The following is a 12,361-nucleotide window of genomic DNA, read 5'->3' on the forward strand; positions in this document are numbered from 1 at the left end:
AAAAAAAAAAAAAAAAAGTCAAAAGTTAAAAAAAATTAAGTTTATAAAGTAAAAGTTTTGGTAGGCTAAGGTTAATCTATTATTGAAGAAAAAATGTTTTCGTTTATAGTATAGCCTAAGCGTACATTGTTTACACTATGGCAGTAGTGTAGTATACGGTTACGTCCCACATAACTACAGTAGTGTACAGTTTTATAGAGTAGTGTACTGTGGCATAAAGTTGTGTACATTACAGTACTGTACAGTTAGGTCCTAGGTCTTCACATTCTCACATTCTTCACATTCTCTCCTAGGTCTTCATCATTCATTGACTCACCCAGAGCAACTTCCAGTCCTATCAGCTCCATTTATGGTAAGTGCTCTATACAGATGCACCATTTTTATGGCAGGGGCTCTATACAGATGCATCATTTTTATACAGATGCACAATACCATATTGTTTCAATGTTTAGATATAAAAATACAGTATCGAGTACAGTAACATGCTGTACAGGCTTGTAGCCTAGCAGCAATAGGCTATACCATATAGCCTTGGTAGGCAGTAGGCTATGCCATCTAGGTTTGTGTAAGTATGTTTGTGTCAGTATGCTTGCATAACAACAAAATTGCCTAAGGACACATTTCTCAGAATGTATTCCCCTAATTAATCAATGCATGATTATACATAGACAATAATTTCTAAAGGGAGGTGGAATAGGTAGCAGTGCATACCTGCTGGGCACCTCGGCTCACGTCTGTAATTCAGACACTTTGGCAGGCCGAAGCAGGAGGATGGCTTGAGCCCGGGAGTTTGAAACCAGGCAGGGCAAGATAGGGAGACCTTATCTCTACCAATAGTAGTTAATAATAATAATAATTAATAATAATAACAAAGCCAGTCATGGTGCCGCATGCCTGTGGTCCCAGCTACTTAGGAGGCTGAGGTGGGGGGATTCGCTTGAAGTCCCAGGAGGTCTAAGCTGCAGTGAGCCATGATGGCACCACTGCAATCCAGCTTGGGAGAGAGAGATCCTGTCTCAAAAACAAACAAACAAACGAACAAAGAGAAACCAGTGCATACCTGTGCATTGTGTTAGGTGTCGGGATCACAGGTGAACCAGTGCTTGCTCTGACTTCAAGGTGTTTATAATTAACTACAAAAGGGGACTAAGCTATTATGAAGAAGCCAGTTAATAAGCACAATAGAGAAAAAATGTGAAGCGTGCTCTACAAATGTAACATGCTGGGGGTGGGTGGGTTGTTCTAGAATGGGCTGTTAGATTCCGACACCTCTTTCCACACCATTACAAGTAACAGAAAAAGAAAAGAGCCCTTGAGAGGCTCAAGAATGGAGGTCACAAATTCTCGATGGCTACACAAGCCAGATGACCTTGGACAAGTTACACAGCCCTTAGCCTTAACCTCCTACCCTGGTAAATGAGAATTACAACATCTACCCTTCTATCGTGCAGATTGAGCCGGTAAAGTAACGGGCAAAGCATCTACTGGGGTGCCTGGCAGGAGCCAGGGCTCAATAAACGGTACCTATGACTTGCACTAGTTTGCAACTTCTCTGAGAGATTGACAAGGGAACTTCTGCGAAATTCTGTGTAGAGTTACTTTAAGGGTCCTACTTAAGGGCACCGCCAAGCCGCCCACAGTTTCCACAAGGAACACTCCGCAGTCTCAGATCTGCACTCCTTGCATGAACCAAAGACCAGCAAAATTCAGGTTTTTCTTGTGTATACGGTGCCCTGGTCTCTTCTCCGTAGGTATGGAGGGGGAGCTGCCGCAGGGTCTCCGGCTGTAAAGAGCGGAAGCGGAGCACGGGATCTCCGAGGTTTTCTAGGTGTTGGGACTCGAGCTGAAGCCGCCCGCGCGGGGGGTGGAGGCGGGGAAGTGGGGGCCCAGGGGCTAGGGGCGCCGGCGCCGGCTGTCAGTGCCAGCAGAGCCGGGGCGGGCACACCTACTCACCACCCAATCCCCGTCCGTAGCTGCGGCCTTATGAATAAGCAACAAAGCGAAGCGCCCTCCCCCTAGCGTCCCAGACAGCGGAGGGAGTAGCTGCAGCCGCCGCCGCCGCCGCCGCCGCAGGGCCCGCCGCGGGGATGCCGAGCGCCCGCGCCGCCGCTGCTGCTGCCGCTGTCCTCCGCGCGCTGCTCGGCTGAAGGCGCACAGGTGAGGACGGGCCTGGCTCCCACCAGTCGGGCGGCCGCGGCTGCAGACGTGGCGCCGGGACAGGGACGGAGCCGGAGCCTCGGTGGCGTGGGGTTGCCCCGGGAGCGTGCAGTGCCGGGAGCGGTGCAGCCCTGGGTGCGCCAGGCTTGCGCTCCGAGCCTCAGCCGGATCGCGGTGCCCAGGTGCAGGGTGCGCGGGGGCAGCTCCGGGCGCGCTGGGCGCGGCGCGCAGGCCTCGGAGGAATCACCGCACTCCTCGCTCCAGCCCAGCCTCCCAGCTCCGCACCAGCGAGCCGGCCTTTGTGCTGGCGGAGCTTGCAGGGCTGGCTGCTTTTGTGTGGGCTTTTCTTTCTCTCTCTCCCTCCGCTCATAATCCCACAGCAGTGAGAGAGAAGTTCTCGAAAACAACGGTTTACTCTTTTCAAACCGTCGGTCGCAGTGTCCCCAGTGCCACTCAGAGCCCAGCAATCGAGGAGCGAATCGGGGTTGCGGTCGCCACCGAATGTGTCCTGCCACTTTGCAGAAAACAAACAGTTGAGTGTTGAGCGCAGAGATGTCGAGCCTCCTTGCTCAGCCCCTGACCGGTCCCCCAGGACGCGGCTGGAGGACGTTGATTGGAAAGGTCACTTAATTAGAAAGATGGCCTGCGGGTTAGACCTGGGGGAGGCGAGGCTCTGCTCGAGACTCCGGAATAGTTGGGAGGTGCTGCCGGAGGTGCCCAAATATTTCATGTGCATCGTGGGCACAGACAGAATCTGACCTGTGTAGATTCCAAATATGTAGAACCTTGGCTGACGAGGAAGCGAGCAGGAGCGAACAAAACGGGACCCTTAAGAGTTTGGATTCTCAAAGATGAGAAATCCTTGTCTTTCCCAGATGATCCAATTTCAGTGCAGAGCTGAAGTGGAAGAAAGGAGAGAAAGCTGCTTTAACGCGTCTGCCTTCTTTCTTTGGAAGTTTTAGTTTGAAACTTGAGGGAAGTGGGGAGTGGTTCACAAAACCATGCCTAGAGTTCGGAAGGCTCTCTACTACAAAGGGCGAAAATTCTTGAGTGGTCAGAATTGACATGCCTGCTCTTCGTTTTGGTATATTTCCTTGATTACAAGTAATGCTTTTGGGTTCCAAGGCGTCTCCTTTAAGCCAGGCATCTACGGTCATTTACTGACTTCTGCACACATGCCAGTAGAACCCCACAATAGCATCTATTGAAACACACAACCGAGTAAGGTTTCACAGTATCAGAACATTGCTTCTTTTACGCACAGAGATTTAAAGGTAGTCTGACTTGCTCTTATGAATAAAGTGGTATATTTTGTATTTGTCATAATAATGAACCAAGCACTTGTGCAGCAGACAGATTTGATATTGGTTGAGTTTATTCACAAATCTCCCAAGACTCACCAAGTCTGAGGTAGCTACAGCAACGGAGCCCATTAGAGAGATACGAATTTGTCTTTGTTTTCATTGGAGGCTTCTTACTATATATTCTGGAGTTTCCTGCCAGACCTTTACAATATTATAGTTTGGTATTACAGAAATGGTTTGATGCTAAATATAAGTATAGAATCAAAATGAGGAAAACCGGTTTATCCGTTATGAAAAATTTCCACTCTCCAACTAAAGTTGTACTTTGCTCTATTCTGTAGATGTTTGTCTGAAAAGTTGTGTATGGAATTGTATTTTTGTTCATTGAATTTTAAAAATCCTCACATAGGGAAGCTGTCTGTTCAGAGGAAACCTGGTTTTAATTTCTGTAAAATGAAAATTTGTTCCCTAATCAAGATGTTAGGTCAACTTATTTTTCCATATGGTGTTTACTTGATGATTATAAGAAAAGTATCTGAAGCTAGTTTCAGCTTTCCTTTAAATATCAGCTGGTTACTTAGAGATCTAGCCAAGCAAATGGCTATGTTTGCATACCGTAAAAAAGCAGAAATGAAGTGTCCAGTTGGGTCACTGAAATGAACTGTCTGATGGATGGAGAAGAGCTTGTTGATCAAGATTGATCAGGTCAGGATTCTGCAGACAGCAGAAGCCTCTCAGGTCATGTTGTCCTCATGAAGAGCTGAAAGAAAAAGGAAGCTCCATGGAAATGCCTTGGGGAAAAAAACGCTATGTGGATGCTTCAGATTGCTCACATTTCTGAAGTTTGACAGGAAAGCATGTCAGTAGCATGCTAGTATGTCTTATATTGGATGATATTTAACATTTTTTCAAACCCTTTCTTGTCTATTATCACTTTCGTGTGTGTTCTCCACCCTTTGAAAATAATAGGACAAGCATTATTATTTCTACTTTGCAACAAGACAACTGAGTGTCAGTGATTTGCCTAAGGTAGAACTGGAACTTGAAGAGGCCTATTTTGAAATCTTCAATTCCATCTCCTTTTACCAGGGATGAGATGATATGCCAGGGGTGATAAGTACGAATATCTTCATTTGTCTGCATCACTAATTTGTAAAGACTAAAGCATGTGGGCTCAGTATATAGAACTTAGTTGTGGTCTTCAGAGATGATAAAGCACTTTGCTGGTATTTAAGTAGTTTTCAGAGTAGCTATTTTGACCCCAGCCTGCTTACCCTCTTCACTGCCAGCTCTGGGGCTGCTTTCCTCCTGGAGGACCATACTTTTCTTTGTGGTTACTTACTCCTTCTCCCTCCTTCCATGGTGATGGAAAATGCTGCTGAAAGGATCATCTATCATTCACCTATTTAATTTATGGTGAAGGATACTGCAGCCCAGGTCTTAAAGCCAATATAACAGACCAGTGATGATTGTCAGTAGCACAATGAATCAGAAATGTGGTACCTTAATGCCATGTGTCACAGCTGGGTTAGTAGAGTGAGAGTCTTTATAAGCCCAGCTTTAGATAAATGCAATAATATTGGCAATAAGATAGTATTGGCATTAAGAGCCTTAAGGATTAAAAAACAAAAAAAAAGTAAGACTGATAAATTAATCATCGAGGAAGGGTCATGAAAAGCACAAAATGGAAAGATTATTAAGACAAACATATAATGGAAGGATTATTAAGACACAAAGATTATTAAGACACTTTTCCCATCATCAGAGAATCACTAATTGTATTTCAAAAGGTGAAATGTATTTGGCAAGCATGTTGACATTAAGCTGTGAGACTTATTACCTGTAACTGTTGATCTATTTTGTGTGTGTGTGTGTGTGTGTGTGTGTGTGTGAGAGAGAAATAAACTCTGAAACCTTAAAATACAGCAGAAATGAGAACACATAAGTTATTGTTAGAATGACATATTAAATAAGTAGCCAAATTTGACTAGCTACTGAATAAAACATACGATTAGACATGGTTAGACCACGAAATGTCATTAAAAAAGACTTACAGTACAAAATAAAGACTCTAAACATTCTTTTCCACATTCTTAAATGGTTATTTATATCATTTATATCATTTATATCATTTATATTAGAAGTTGCAATGGTTATTTATATCATATCATGTCAACAAATATTTATGGAATTTCTCCTCTTTTGTGCCTATCCTTATTACTAATTATGTGGTGAACAAAGGAAGGGTAAAAACTAGCGTTCGTATACAAATAACATAATCTCATTTGAGGTGCCGAGACTTACAGACATGAGAATTCATGCTACCAGAACTAGGAGAAGGGTGAGGATAGAATAGGCCAGAATGGGATGTGATCTGGGAGGCCAGGGTTTGGATACCTAGGTAGGGAACCATAGGTCGTACAGTGGCATGATCAAAACTTAGGAGCCTAAGTGCTGGGCGTGGTGACTCACGCCTGTAATCCCAGCACTTTGCGAGCCTGAGTCAGGTCGATCACAAGGTCAAGAGTTTAAGACCAGCCTGGCCAACATGGTGAAACCCCGTTTCTACTAAGACTATAAAAATTATCCGGGTGTGGTGGTGCATGCCTGTAACCCCAGCTACTCCTGAGACTGAGGCAGAAGAATCGCTTGAACCTGGGAGGTTGCAGTGAGCTGAGATCGTGCCACTGCACTCCAGCCTGGGTGACAGAGCAAGACTCCCTCTCAAAAACAAAACTAAACAAAGAAACAAAAAACTGCATAGGAGCCTGAAATGAGTATGGCACATGTGAGTGGTGATAGTGTTTCTACTGGGCACTAGTGGTGTGGGTTCCATTATAGATATGGACTTTGGCAACTGTATATTTGGGGACACTATATGCTATGTTTTGGGAAAGGAGAGAGTTGTGTGGAAAAGGTAGGGACCTTGAATTCTGACAGAATCCAAAAGATCAAAAACAGACACTATCCCTTAGGCAAGTTAGTTATCCTCACAGGCCTGTTGTTTTCCTCATCTGAAAAGTGGGGATAACGACAGTATCTACCTCATTAGGTTATTGTAGGGATTAAATAAGATTATTTCCATTAGGCGCTTAGCACATAGCAGCTCCCAAGTGGTAGCTGTCTTTGACTGATTATTGCAATATTTACTCTTAAGAATAAACCAGCTGGGCTCATGCCTGTGATCCCAGCACTTTGGGAGGCCAAGGCTGGCAGATCACGAGACAAGAGATTGAGACCTGCCTGACCAACATGGTGAAACCCTGTCTCTGCTAAAAATACAAAAATCAGCTGGGCATGGTGATGTGCACCTGTAGTCCCTGTCTCAGGAGGCTGAGACAGGAGAATCGCTTGATCCTGAGGGGCAGAAGTTGCAATGAGCTGAGGTTGCGCCACTGCGCTCCAGCCTGGGTGACAGAGCCATACTAAAAAAAAAAAAAAAAAAAACCAACAAAAGAATAAACCATCTGGATTGTATAAAATAGATTGGAGAGGGGAGAGATTAAACAGGGTCATCAATTAAGATGCATTTAAAATAATGACAATCCAGTGAGATGATCAGAAGTTATAGTTCCAAAAGAGATTATGAGGGGAAGATCCACAGCAGTTATGAATCTAGAATGTAAAGGAGAGAAGAGTTCGAGGTGGCCACCAAAGTTCAGATGAAGATGGTTGTGTTCAAAGTGTCATCAAAGTAACTTCCAGTTGACAAGGAAAAGCCAAGATGAGGTAGTTTTCTTCACCTACCCCATAGCAGCTCTCTACAGGTTTTGTGTTTATCATTAAAAAAGGAAAATATAAAACAAACTGTCACCAGTTTATTGGCACAATCTACAGCCCACCCATGTCTTGAGCACTCTTGGGGTGATGCTCTTTGTGCCTTAATATTATATATGAGACTCAGTTTACACTGGAAATAGTGGCTTCATCACTGATGAGAATGATTTAACATATTGGTTTCCCTTTTGTGTCTTCGTTTTGGTGATGTACTGAAATAGCAGTATTCATTTTAGTTGGAAAAATATTGACCAAGTGCTTACAAAACCTGATTAAGTCTAACCAGATGGCTAAGGCTGGTATTTTTTATGTTGCCTTTCATTTGTCTTTGAAACTTGAATGTGCTTAGACTTGACATAGAAACACATTCTGGACTGTAGCTATGTAAGATTGTCAGAGATAATGCCTGACAGAACAGGCTTATCTTGCTCACTGGTGGCAGAAATGCAGTAAATTGTTCGGAAGACTGCCAAGCTATTAGGATAGATACCTTGTTACCAAAGATAGACAAAGTGTTACTGACCTGCTCTGAAGGAGATGCTTTTTAAGTTATTCAAAGCTGATATCCAACATCAGTTGGTAATTTGGTTAGAGCTTATTTATCTGAATCAATTTGCATTGAGAGATAGAGTGAAAAGAAAGCAGAGTCCAAATACACAGCGGGATGAAAAAGTAAGAGGAATGTTCTTTTTGTTTGTTTGTTAAATATTCTTATGATTGAGTTAATTGAAGATAATTAAGACACAGAATTCTAATATGCAATGGAATCTCCCCTCCTTCCACCTCTCTCAGCAAAGCAGGCTATAGGCATTCATCTGTTTGTTCAGCCAATATTTACTGAGCATTTCTTCTGTGCCAGGCACATTGCCAGGAAGGGGATACAGTGTTGAGGAGAAAGGAAAAGTCTCATAGCCTTCACAATATGGTTACAGATGGTTGTTAGGTTTAGGAATATTGTTGAATTGACAACAGCCTTCTCTCATTTAGTCTTGAGCATCATGTAACTACCATTGCAGGACATCGGACTAATGCGAGTGACTACATGAACCTATACTGGGCTTTGAAAGATGGAGAAAAACCTGGAATTTGAAAGTTTCCTATCAGGTTATCTGAGTTGCAGACATGTTCCCTGTTATTGTTCTTACAGGTTGTCATTTTTCCTTTTAAAGTACAGGCATTGCTTTGAATAGTGGGGAGAGGGAACATATGGTCTCAATACACAGGCATATTAAAAGCTTGCATCAATGCTTATGAAAAGGGGGAAAAAAGCAAAGGCTTGCAGTTCACGCCCACTTTTTCTGTTGTCATTGAATTTAGAAAGCAGGTGGCTGACACTTCATCACAGAAGGAAGTCTTTTGAAGGAATAGCAGAATTTCCTTTATGCAAAAATTCTAAAACCCAAGATGTAGATGAAAATAAAACTTTGAAGGAAAATTATGTTTTGGAAAGGCAGTGGGTCAGTATTAAGTCTTTATTATTTATCCCTTCTCCCCTTGATCTGATTTGCTTGTAAAATTTTCCTCTCAGTCCACATGACTCCAGAACATACACATAACACGTGAATCATCTGCTTCACCACTTGAGTGCCTCTCTTACTTGACGGCAACATTATGGGAATATAGAAATATTTGATTTTTTATATCATAGATGACGTCTGAGGATGAAATTATGGATGTAGAAGGGATTTCAATGATTATTTTAATTCCTCATTTTGTCAAAGGAGAAACTGAGACCACTTGCTCAGTATCATATAGCAAGTGTAAACATCAACAGAGCTAAGATTCAGGAATCCTTTTTTCTGATGCCAGTCCAAGTCCCTCTAAACTCTGTTACCATTCATGATGGCCTGGGGTTTTCAGGTTTTTATTCAGAAGTATGGGATTATGTGGTCCAAGGTTTTAGGCTACATGTTTTGTCTTCTGGTATGTTTAGTAAGATTCCACTGAATAGAGAAAGTGTTTAGGAAGGGGCAGCTATCTGAACGGACCAGAAATGACCCAGAGAGTTCTATAGCTTTTATGATTCTTCAACTACAGAGATAGAATTTAGTAGGTCAATTTGAACAGAAATCCAAAGGTATGATTTCATTGACTGTGAATACTGTGTTTACCATATAGTTTGTTGTTGTCGTTATTATCTGTTTTTTTTTTGAGACAGAGTCTTGCTCTGTCACCTAGGCTGGAGTGCAGTGGTGTGATCATGGCTCACTGCAGCCTGGACTTTCCAGGCTCAGGTGATTCTCCCACCTCAGCCTCCTTAGTAGCTGGGACTACAGGCATATGCCTGGCTAATTTTGTAGAGATTAGATTTTGCCATGTTGCTCAGGCTGGTCTGAAACTCCTGGGCTCAGATGACCTCCCTGCCTTGGCCTCCCAAAGTATTGGGATTACAGGCCTGAGCACATGGTGGCCCCTTCATTATTTTTTGTTTTAAGGAAGGCAAATAGATGCATCAAGCCAAATTCAGTCATCTGTTACCTGACTATGAACTAGAGTGCTTCCTGGCTCATCTAAAGTACAGTGATAACTAATGTCCAGAATGTTGAAATGCTGTGGCACATGCTGTTTCTTGTTGATCAAATATGTTTGCATTTTCTCTTTAAACAACAACAACAAAAACAATGTGGCTGCGCGTGGTGGCTCACGCCTGTAATCCCAGAACTTTGGGAGGCTCTGAAGCAGGCGGATTACCTCTGAGGTCAGGAGTTCAAGACCAGCTTGGCTAACATGGTGAAACCCCATCTCTACTAAAAATACAAAAATTAGCCAGGTGTGGTGGCACGTGCCTGTAATCCCAGCTACTTGAGAAGCCGAGGCAGGAAAATCGCTTGAACCTGGGAGGTGGGGGCAGCCGTGAGCTGAGATTGCACCATTGCACTCCAGCCTGGTGGCTGACAGAGCAAGACTCTGTCCCCCCACCTCAAAAAAAAATGGGCCAGGCACAGTGGCTCAGACCTGTAATTCCAGCATTTTGGGAAGCTAGGGCAGGTGGATCACTTGAGATCAGGAGTTCAACACTAACCTGGCCAACATGGTGAAACCACATCTCTATTAAAAATAGAAAAATTAGCCAGGTGTGGTGGTGGGCACTTGTAATCCCAGCTACTTGGGTGACTGAGGCAGGAGAATTTGCTTGAACCCAGGTGAGGGAGGTTGCAGTGAGCCGAGATTGTACCAATGCACTCCAGCCTGGGCAACAGAGTGAGACTCCACCTCAAAAACAAACAAAAACAATGCTAGCTACCAGTATGTAATTTCATATTTAGATATGTTTGTTTCAAACCGCCATCTGCATATGGGGAAACTTAGCATCTCTCTTACTATCCTTGCAGATTCTTGAGGGACTTATGTTTCTTCTAGTCATCTCTGGCTTCAATTTTCTTCTGCTAAATTTGTAATCCCTGATATGCTGTTTTTTTTTTTTTTTCTTTCTGCACATGACACCATTTTACTCATGGTACCATTCCATCCCTGTATTTCCCTGAAGCGTCATGGACTCTGTGCATCAAATCACCCCGAAGCTTGGTGGCTTGAAGTAACAATAAATATTTGTTATTTTGTACCAGTTATATGCATCATGAATTTGGGAGTAACTAAGCTGTGTGGTTTTGGCACAAAGAAGTCAAGATAGTCAAGATGTCAGCCAGGGTGCAGTCATCTGAAGGGTTGACTGGGGCTGGAGGACCCATTTCCAAGATAGTACACTCATCTGGTGGTGGGAGTTGGTAGGAAGCCTTAGCTCTGAATCCATGGATTCCTTTTTTTCTCATGTAGAAAAATTCAGTCTTCTTGTGGCGTGTGGTGGTGCATGCCTGTAGTCCTACCTACTTAGGAGCTTGATGCAGGAGGACTGCTTGAGCCCAGGAGTTCAAGACCAGCCTGGGGAAAGAAAGAAAGAGAAGGAAGGAAAGGGAAGGGGAGGAGAGGGCAGGGGATAGGAGAATGGCTCACATCTGTAATTTCATCACTTTGGGAGGCTGAGGTGGGTGAATTACTTGAGGTCAGGAGTTCAAGACCAACCTGGCCAACATGGTGAAACTCTGTCTCTAATAAAAACACAAAAATTAGCTCTGCATGGTGGTGCATGCCTGTAGTCCTAGCTACTCAGGAGGCTGAGGCACAAGAACTGGGGAGGCAGAGGTTGCAGTGAGCTGAGATCACACCACTGCACTCCAGCCTGAGCGACAGGATAAGGCTCCGTCTCAAAAAAGAAAAAGGAAAATTGAGTCTTCTTTTTGTCTTTAGCCATGTAGATCATGTCCTGAGGACTTTACCTTTCTTCTTTCTTGAAAGGACCTATAAGACTAAATGAGATAACATGTGGAAGCTCTGAAAATCCTTAAGGGAGGAAGGCCCTATGAAAATAAATTTCTGTATATCACATGTGCACATCATTAGCTTAACTTAGATCACTGAATGATTATACATGAAAGAAAAAAAATGTAACCTTTATGAAGTCAAGGTTTTTATTCTAGAGTTTTAGTTTCAAGGTTTAATTTTCTGGAAAACTTGCAGCATCTCTGAGAAATTTCTGATGGCGGGGAAAAGAAAAGGCCTTACTCAGCAAAATAAATAAAAAAAGAACTGAACCCCTGAAATTTTGGGGAAAATTAACAATTTTAATGTAGTTTTAGTTGTAATGAGAATGTGAGTAGTTTATTTTAAATACTACAATAATGTTTTATCTTATAATAATTGGTATTCAGTAAAGTCTGCTAATTTTAAAATATATATTTTTCTCTAAAACTGTTAACCTTGCTTAACTCTTAAACCTTTTCTAATCCTTACATTTTGAAACATGTTTTGCCTATAATTTTTATACTTGTTGCAGAGAATAACAAGGGTTTAAGCATTTAAAAAACATATTTTCATTGAAAATTATGTACCTACTTTTAAAAAACTCTTGGAAGTAACTGGTATTCAGCGTTTAATGATGATATTTAGTGTTTTCAAGCACGCTTTTCTTAGCCCACTTGGGCTGCTATAACAAAATATCATAAACTGGATTTTTAAAACAGCAGAAGTTTATTTTTTAAAGTTCTGGAGACTGGAAGTCCAAGATCAAGTTGTCAGTAGATATGGTGTCTTTTTTTTTTTTTTTTTTTTTTTTTTTTTTTTTTTTT

At 42.5% G+C, this 12,361-nt stretch overlaps 1 protein-coding gene across 1 annotated transcript in view; it reads left to right on the top strand.

Annotated features, from left to right (window-relative positions):
- The first annotated feature begins 1,983 nt into the window (after positions 1-1,983).
- The window catches only part of ARMH4 (armadillo like helical domain containing 4), a 139,447-nt gene continuing 129,069 nt past the window's right edge, over positions 1,984-12,361 (top strand). The window contains exon 1 of the mRNA XM_017531055.2: positions 1,984-2,157. The gene's annotated coding sequence lies outside the window, so the exon portion shown is untranslated. The remainder of the gene's footprint in view (positions 2,158-12,361) is intronic.

The sequence above is a fragment of the Cebus imitator genome, unplaced genomic scaffold (genome assembly GCF_001604975.1).
Source record: "Cebus imitator isolate Cc_AM_T3 unplaced genomic scaffold, Cebus_imitator-1.0 Scaffold70, whole genome shotgun sequence".
NCBI lineage: Eukaryota > Metazoa > Chordata > Mammalia > Primates > Cebidae > Cebus > Cebus imitator.